Genomic DNA, 8,230 nt, shown 5'->3' on the forward strand with positions numbered 1-8,230 from the left:
TGGTTTAAGAGAAGTCAAAAAACGTTTTGGCAGCTGTTCTTATTGAAAAATGCAACATGTTCCAATAAGATTTGCTGTGGCCATAGAGCCAGTAAATCAGGCCTTTATTGAACAGCGCTGCCCTGCAGCTTTTTGTGCAGTTCACAGATCACTCGGGACAAACTGAATAAATGCTGAGCACGCCGACACCAAGGCTGCTGCCAACCATTTTCGTCACACGAGGCTAAACGGATCAAAAAAATAATTTGCCAAAAGGTTCGTGCTCTCCTTCAAGACCCTTGGCAGTGGAGCCGTGTCCCGGAAAGCCAATTAAGGAGGTGTTTGAAGTAGTGAAACTGAAGGGACAATGCAGACACCCACAGCTCGGATTACAAAGCAGCCAGCTCGGTTTTATATTTAGTCATTAAAAAAGAGGAAAATTTGCATCTGAATTTCATTAGTTCATGTGATTGAGATGAAACGACCATTAATGTCTCGGGTGAAAGATTCAGTTACGTCACGCTGTTGTGTTTCCAAGAATAAGTGTAAAATAAATGATAGGAAAATAGGAAAAATGACCACCATTTTAAGACTTTAAGATATAAAAACAAAGAAAAATAGTATAAAAATTAAAACTCACAGGAGGTTGACAGTTATCATTTTAAGGCTTTAAGATTTAACAGCAACAGAAAAGATGATGTAAGGCAAAATCTGGAAAGACTACTAGTAGTTTGCCAAGGAACTACAAATATTAGCTTTAAGTCACTGCCTATTGAGGATAACTCAGTATTATCATCCCAACAACATTGAAGCTTCTCAGCCTTAGCATGACAACAGATAGGAATGACCACCATGGTCACCATGGATCCTAATACACTGACGGTGTTCTCTGAATCCCACTTTCCTGCTCTCCGTCTGCAGAGAGGGACAGCACGTTATCTAAAGTGAGATCCATCTGGGAGGTTTGCTGCAGGAACAACAGGAGTTAAATGTTCTGTCCAGTCATTCTCAGCTGTGAGCAAAATGGAGCAGCATGCCGAGACATCGACCACCTGTCCCCCCCACCCCCTCTCTCCTCTCCCACCCCCCCTGCCTTGCCATCGTGAGCAGAGTAGGAGCACAAATCCTCATTACAGCAGGCTTGGCCCCAAACTGGCTCCCATGAGGCTTCAGCTAATGTTGGCTCCAGTTTCACACCACCATCAGCTGTGTGTACAAAGCCTGGAAGCCTGCTCTGTGAACGCTCAAGGCATCTCTGACTAAACGGTCTCTACGCCAACCCTGAGCGGTTCATACAGGACCTTGCAAAACTGTCACTCTCTGTGTATCTGTGTTTTATTTTCTTTTTTCATTTTACTGTTGAAACCTAAACTAGCATTTATTTTACCTTGTTTGTATATCAGAGGAGCCAAAAAGACAGACTAGTTCACTCAGATTTTTTTTTTTTTTTACATTTTCCCAATTTAGGCATCAGTTCTGTCTTGTCATATCTTGAAATACATAATATCTTGAAACATTCTTCTAGACTTGTCAAGAGAATTGGACTCATATTAAGTCCAAGAAGACACATTTTACTAAAAATGAGTCACAAATGCTCGCTCAGATTTCAGTTATTGCAGTGTATGTTCAGATGTTTCGTTTTTTTTTTTTTGACGTTTACCTGATGTGGATATCTCCTTCTTTTTATGAATTTCCAGCAGGCTGGTCAAGAGAGCAATGCAGCCCCCACAGATGAGGTGGATGTCATGCAGATAATTCAAGGAAACTACAGATTTTGCTTGTACTGTGTGGATGCGACACCAAACATTTGACGGATCACCAGGTCTCCTTGTTACTCAAACCCTGAAGACGAGTCAGTGAGGTGTAATACATAAGGCCGGCAAACATCTAAATCTCAGGCCTATTTCCAATAACACACAAAACCAAAGTCTCTTCAGATCTATAACCCTGTTACACATTTACTTTGTGTTGTATTCTTCACAGTGGGACAAAAACGTCAGGGTGTCTTCCGCTAAACATCTGTTTTCCCACACTTTTTAAATTCACTTACAGAATACGTATTACCACCAGTCTGGATCAATACAGCAGTGTTTGCTTCTCACAGATAATCATCAGTCTTCTCCCTCCTTTTCCCGACCACTGTCCCAACCCCCCCTCCCTCCGTCCCATCATCCCCCATCCATGCCTCCTTGCTGACTCCCACGCTTTCATCATCCAGCCTTTTCTTCCTGCTTTTCTCATCTCCTTCTCATCAGCCAGCCGACCATCACTTGATCCTTCTCTGTACAGTGGAAGAAAGAGAAAAGCCGACGGACAAACACAAAGGGATGGGATTCCATTTGGAATTATATAAATCTGAAAAAGGAACGGGGCATCCAATCTAACAAAAACTTATATATACATCTTAAGGAGGAGAATCTTATATCTCTAGTTATTTTTTTAATGAAGAATGATGCATTAAGTTTCTGTTTACCATTAATACATACAAACTCTGTTATAGAAAAGTAAGAACACTAAGTGTCTTTAGGAACAAAAAGACAGAGCACTTAGAAAAATGTTATTTGACAGAATCTGTGGTACATAACTCTGTTATGCCCACACTGTTTGATTGACAGCTGATCTCTGGAGATGTACAGGGCAGAAACACAACAAAGACATCAAAGACGTCTCTAAAGTAATGAAGAAAAACAACAAAGTCCAGGAATAGTTCTTCAAGATTCATCGCCATTTTGTTTTCTCCTCACCTCATCCTGTGACGTCTCTGTGCTGGATTGATCTACTCTGTCTCTGGGGACGGGAGCTTCTCATTAGGCCTGCTGACGTATGGGAGGACCGGGAGACACTGCATGTCATCTTTCACAGGGCTTCCCTTCCCTGCAGCTGCACGCATATTTCTTTACTTTACATGTGCAGAGGAGAGCGCATCACAAGTGTATCTCACAACGGCTCTGAAATATGCATGTTCTCGATATATTATTGAAATCAAGCTAAGAAAAGTACACTGAGATACAGGGCAGAGTGAGGGGGAGAAAAGAGAGAAAAGGATGAAAGAGTCTGTTTTTTCCATCCCCATTTTAGCTTCGTGCCAAAGTGATCAGTCTAATTAGGGTAGAGGAGAGGAAAAAATATCGGTGCATTAATAAACATAACGGGAAAAAGAGTGGAAACAGTTACATAATGACACACAAACACCAGAAGCAGATTTTTGCACAAACATAATAACATGAAGCCTCAGTGTGAGCTTTAACTGAGAGCTGTCATGCTACAGAGTGCAGCTTAGTCATACATGTTGACATGAGAGGGACACCTGTGTGCTGCGTGAATCAGTGTGAGGCATCAAAGCATTAAATGTGCCATCATCTGCTGTGTACATGCACTTCCTGTCAACTCATCTGCATTAAATCCTGCTTTTGAACCATGTGAGTGTTTTTTTCTGTTAACACTAGGTTGATAAGTTCTTATTAGTGTCTAAAAAACATTAAGACCTCTTTCAGGAGGTGTTTGAGGACAAATCATAGCTGTCCCGCTAATTTTGCCAGGCAGGTAAGCTAACCTAGCATGATATCTAACTAGGACCATGTTTATGCTAAAAAAAATCATGCTGCGCTGTAAACTAGCTTAGTTTTTTTGTAGATTAAGTGATCTTTTTCATATTTCAGATTCTACTTACCTTCATGAATTACTTTTTAAAGGTTGTTTGACTTCTGATAATTGTGCAAAATCACTACTAGAGTGTATCATGTTTCCAGTATCTGCAAATCATTAGCAACATGTTCTCAATTTCTACAGCAGACACCAGAGGATAAAACACAATTTCACAACATACATGAATTGTATAAAACATGGATGTAGTCTCCTCAACATCACCCGTCTGTTTCTGAAACGGAAAATGAAGCACATCGGCTATAGTGGCCATATTGGTAGTGGCATGGGCGCCTGAGCCATGTCTCTGATTGGGCGAGCTCACGATTTAAATATCTTCTGAACGGCCGAGTTTGAAAAATTTCACCCCCTGTACAGTGTGTGCTGAAGGTAAAATTAGCGATTCAGACAGGAGACGTTTTTTGAACCAGGCTGTAAACAGGTTAATTTCTGTTTTGAAAACTGTTTTTTTTGGCTTGGTGTGTGTGTGGGCCTTCCTGTAATTCTGGAGCCAGCCTAAAGTGAACACTCGAGAAACAGCAGAATTTAGCATTTCCGCATTGTCTCATATTCTTAGAACGGAGGTTGCTGCTTTATCTTGCATAAATGAGAAGGAACTGGGATGTGGAAGTATGGAGAATAGATATGGTACTAGCAGCTGGTTTGAAGTCCTGGCGTGTTGGCCAAGGGAGAGGGAGACTGTACAGCTGTACAGAGGCAGAATGGAGGAGAAACGTTGGTGTAGGAAAGTGGTCATACACCACCAAGAAGCTTGGAATGATGAGACCATGCATCAGCTCAAAAGATCACCTGTAAGGAACTTTGGAAGCCAGAACCAAAAGGTTCCTGATGCAGTCTGTGAACCATCTTCTTCCATGTCCGTCCAACCTGCTCAGCTGAGGTCCAGCAGAATCTTCAGCATGGGGCTCCTTGGGGCATATGTTGAGATGCTGCCCTGCTCTGTAAAAAGGCTACTGCTGATCCCATCTGCACTGGGATCCAACAGAGTAAACTCCAGGTCACAGCAAGACATAACATTACCTTTGTTGTCATAGGAGGGTGCAAGGTCTCAACAGGATTGCTGGCACCGGCTGGTGACTGGCAGCTGAAAGAGGACAGCTTAAGTTTCCAGAACGCAAAGCAGGTGGTGCTTTTGGAGATCATAGTCCTCTATAAGAAGCGGACAAGGCGCGGCTCAGGAGCAAAAGAAGGCCAATCACCTAGAGCTGGTGGAACAGGTGATAGAGATTTCTAGGGCAGCGTTGTGACTGGGTGCTCTGGCTTCTTGGTATGGGATCCATGGCTTAGCACGCTGCTTGGACACAAACCATCGCCCTGGTTCATCACTGATGATGTATACAAGCTGCACCATCTGGATGCAGAGGCTGTTTCTACTAACACATACTATGTGCTTTGTTTTGTTAGTCTATTGTTCTCATTTGTTTGTCTATTGAGCTTTTAAAGCCTATCCAGGGACAGGGTGGCTATTAAACAATACATTACAAGCTGATCGGTTTTGTTCCACTTAAATGAATACATGAGTAAATAAATAAAGGAAATTAATCTTGCTTGTGCAATCCTGCCCAACTGAGAGCAACTTTTCTTCAATAAATAATTTAGGTTGTTTGTTAGAGGACCAAACCAATCCACATCCTCTGAACTACAATCTAATCATCTGAAAAAGTGAGAAATCTTTGGCTATGACCGTGCTTTTGAACATGTGGATGTGATGCTGCATCATCTGGACTGTGATTCTGTTGTGTCTGCATCCCGTCTGCTTTCATCTTCTGAAAATAAAAGGGAACTATATACACATACACACACTGACACACACCGGCGCAGACTTCCTGCTGGCCTCTTCAAAAATACAAAACTCATTTTCAATACAAAGACCTGCAGGTTGCAGGGCGCCCTCACCCACACACACCCTACTGGTGGACTTCAGAGAGACGCTGAGAGGCTGAGACCAAAACAGAGGAGATAGAGAGAATAGAGAGGAACAAAGGGAAACAAAGAAAGAGAGAACACTCAAAGGTAAAAATGATAACAGAATACATGAGTGTTCTACCTGATTGTTGACAGCTGTATCCGGTCGCACACTTTCTACAGCTTCAGTGATGAACACATAAAATAAACAATGATCTAGAAATCTGTTCATCATGTTAAGACCAAACCAAAGACTTCAAGGCAGTGCGTTTGAGGTGCATTCGTAAACCATGATGGCCTCCACTGATATAGCCACCTAGAAAACTTGGAACCAAATGTCTTTAACACTCACCAATGTGTTTCACGAACCTCTACTGAGCGTGTCAGGAACAGTTGTGAGTAGAGTCTGCGCTGTCTGTCACATTTTGGGCTCCTGCAGAGAGAGACAGACATACAGTCGCCCTGTTAACCCTCTGTTGAGAGTGGTCTAAAGTGCATTTTGCAAGGGCATCAAGCATATACTCAGCCAAAAAGGGTGGACTGTCCACTCTGGGTCGCGAGAGTCGTTGCCCCAAGCGGTGGAGTTTAAGTATCTCAGGATTTTGTTCACAAGTAGGGGGAAAATGGAGTGAATGATTGACAGTCTAGCGGTGTCTGAAGTGATGCAGACGCTTTACCAGCTATGGCGACGGGCTGTGGGTGGGGACCAAAAGAACAAGAGTGAGAATGAAAGTGGCTGAAATGAGCTTTCTCTGGAGGGTGTCTGGGCTCAGCCTTAGAGCGGACATCCACACAAGGCCTGGAGTACAGCTTCTACTCCTCCGCATCAAGAGGAGCCAGATGGGGTGGTTCGGGCATCAGATTCCTCCTAGACGCCTCCCTGGGAAGGTGAGTTGAGCATGTCCATGTGGAAGTAGACCTGAGATTATATTCCTTGACTGGCCTGGGAATGCCTCAGTATCCCCCTAGAGGATCTGGTGGAAGTAGTTGATGAGATAGGTCATAGGTCTTCACTGATGACATTGCTACCCCCTAGATAACCCCTGGGTAGATGGAAGCATGTGTCCACCAATCAGCTGAATCTCTCAAAGAAGTCCTCATAATTGTCTTGAATATTGTTGTTTTGTGTGCAACAATATACTCTGACATGGTCATAGTCTCATTGAAATCACCTGTCTCTGAAGCCCATCGATGGTGGTTGCTAACAATTTGCCTGCAAATGGACACTCAAAGGAACTGCAGTTTTTCAACACATCTACATTGGCCAGAGGTTGCTGTTAAGGTGCAACATGTACCAAAGCAGTATGCCCTTTGATGCATCAAGTCACACCACAGTTTAAGACCAACGCATCAAAGGAGCATATATAGGAAAATGAAGTTTGCTGCAGAAATACTGGGGACACTAGAGGCAAAAATGGAAAATACATTTGTGGAAAATAATAATTTGACGTATATGTGACCCAAAGTCTGACAATGTGTGTTGTGATTGGGTTAGGAGTGCTTCAGTGGGATGAGAAGGAGAGGACCGGTTGGTATGATGGAGATATAAAAAGAGGGGCAGGCAGACAGGAGGAAGCAGACGTTTGCTGCTGACTCACACAGATATGTGAAGTCTCACTACGCTTCCAGAAACTTCTGTGCAGTCCTCACATACTCAGCTGTGTAACGATACGCCTGTGTGTTTGCCGCGTATGTATGTGTTTGTGTGTGTGTGTGTGTGTGTGTGTGTGTGTGTGTGTGTGTGTGTGTGTGTGTGTGTGTGTGTGTGTGTGTTTGTGTGTGTGTGTGTATGCTGGTGCAGCTGTGCATTCCAATCAAAGAGATTTAACCCTCTCGCCCCCGCCAAGGGCTCCACCCCCTCTGAGCCATCTCCTCACATTATCCACTAATACCCTCTGCTCCGCTACCATCTGGACCAGTCTCTGCTAGCAGCCTGTACATACTGTAAGTGCATGTGTGTGCCTCAGCCTCATATTCACAGAAAGAAATTAGCCAGTTTATCATCTCTTTGATTTTCTGATACCGACCTCAAAGTCAAAGAATAACATCGGCTTTATGGGCAATAAAACAATACTAATGTGTCATAATCTGCTCTGGACCGCTGCAGTAGTTATTGAGCAGATATGTCTGATGTGTGTCTGTTGGAGTCACCCTTCACATTAAGGGCTAAGCCCAATTCTACCCCTTGGCCCTTGGTTTTACACATGCATATCTAGTGAAGTGGTGTCCCAGTTCTCTGTATGGTGAGGGTTAAGGGGAAGGGCTACACGACCATTGAAATGAAGACAAACCAAAACCTCATTTGAAACCAAGAGTGTGACAAACTTCCCATGATATTGATTTTTTTTCTATCAGATGGCCAATCCTTTGCTCCTCCACGTAAGTATTAGCCATGTTTTTGAAATTGCTTGTTATAATGATCTAAGGCTACTATAGCGACAGCTACAGCTAACAAGAACTATACTGATGTCAGGCAGGGTGACAAATTCACAGCAAGCTGACTTTGCTACAATGAACTGAATTTCATGAATTGTTGTACTGCTAAGCTGCATTAGCTACATAAGGTATGATAAGTGAACATTAGTTTTCAGAAGCTACATAAAATTAGGGCTGGGTACTGAATTAGGTACTTTAATAGGTACTGACCGAATTTAGTCTATAGAACCGAGTACTGATCCACGTA

This window comes from Halichoeres trimaculatus, unplaced genomic scaffold (genome assembly GCF_033239565.1).
Source record: "Halichoeres trimaculatus isolate MK-OKI-2021-1 unplaced genomic scaffold, fHalTri1.1 fHalTri1_scaffold_20, whole genome shotgun sequence".
NCBI lineage: Eukaryota > Metazoa > Chordata > Actinopteri > Labriformes > Labridae > Halichoeres > Halichoeres trimaculatus.